Here is a 1,268-nt window from a genome sequence, read left to right on the forward strand (position 1 = left end):
TGTGCAGAGAGACACTGACACAAAAGTGCTTCATATTCATTTAATCGAGCCAGCATTTCCGGCAAACAGGCATGGGCTTTACAAGCATCTGGGTCACACTCTGAGGGACCAAAGCTTTTGTTCTTATATGTAAGAACAAATGTTGATGTCATGAGAGGAAGATGGACAAGGATTCAATCTCTGTGAGATGGAGTGTTTTCCTTCCTAAGAGTTTCCTCAGTGTTACAGCATTAGAGAGTGGGTTTTTCTGATAATTTTGATTCATGCATCTGCATGGAAGTTTCCCTTATCCACTGGGGCATACTTGTGGAGATGGAATTATCCCTGCATTAACTCCTCTAGTTGTCTCAAGCTCATTTCTGGGGTCTTTTCCTTGTACCTCTTCCAGGTACTGACATGATCCCCATCATCACAGTACTTGAGCACTTTTCAATATTTGTCCCAGAAACATCCTTGTGAGGTAGGGAAGTGCTACTATCCCCATTTTTAGACAGATATCTGAGGCACTGAGGGGTCAAAAATTATGAAGGACATAGTTAGCAGAATAATCACTTGAAACAGGGTCCCAGTCCTTCCTCCTGCTTTGTAAGTGTCCTGCCGCGGAATCATCCTACTCCTCTGCACCCCTCTTGAGTATTAGTACCAGTATATATTTTGCTAACATGAAGCCTTCCCTGGGAAGCATTGCTAGGAGTACTTGTAGCTCTCCGTGAGTGCTGCCTCCTCCCTCACAGACAAACCACTGTGGGTCTCACAGGCTGCTCAAAGAGTGGCACTGCCGTCTCTCAGATGTACTCCCATCTCAGCTGGCCTCCAGCTCAGACCAGTAACACCAACCTATGCTTCCCTCCCTGCTGCAAGAGATATAACTGCTTTCTTCCACCAGGTCTTCCACCAGGACTGCTCTGGTCCCAGGGTCACTGACCTGTCCTTCTCCTTTTGACTCCTAAGATCTGTCACTGATTGATCATGTTTCACCTATTTTATAACCACCAACATTCAGGCCATGCTTTCCTTTTCCTACAGGGACTTACCCTCCCTCACAGCCAAAGAACAGGTAACTTGCTCTCACATGCCACAGACTTGCTTTGCCTCTAAGAACAGCTGCTTTCTTGGAGCAGAAGCCTCCTTTTTAAAAGAAAAAAATATATACATCTTTAAATACAATATCAAAACCTTAAAATAATCCTATGTAAATAAATAGAACACAAACATCACAGTTCTCAGCCTGGAGAGGTGTCTTCAAAAGGAATAACAATTTCTGGCAC

The sequence above is a fragment of the Phaethon lepturus genome, unplaced genomic scaffold (assembly GCF_000687285.1).
Source record: "Phaethon lepturus isolate BGI_N335 unplaced genomic scaffold, ASM68728v1 scaffold52711, whole genome shotgun sequence".
In the NCBI taxonomy this organism is placed as follows: domain Eukaryota; kingdom Metazoa; phylum Chordata; class Aves; order Phaethontiformes; family Phaethontidae; genus Phaethon; species Phaethon lepturus.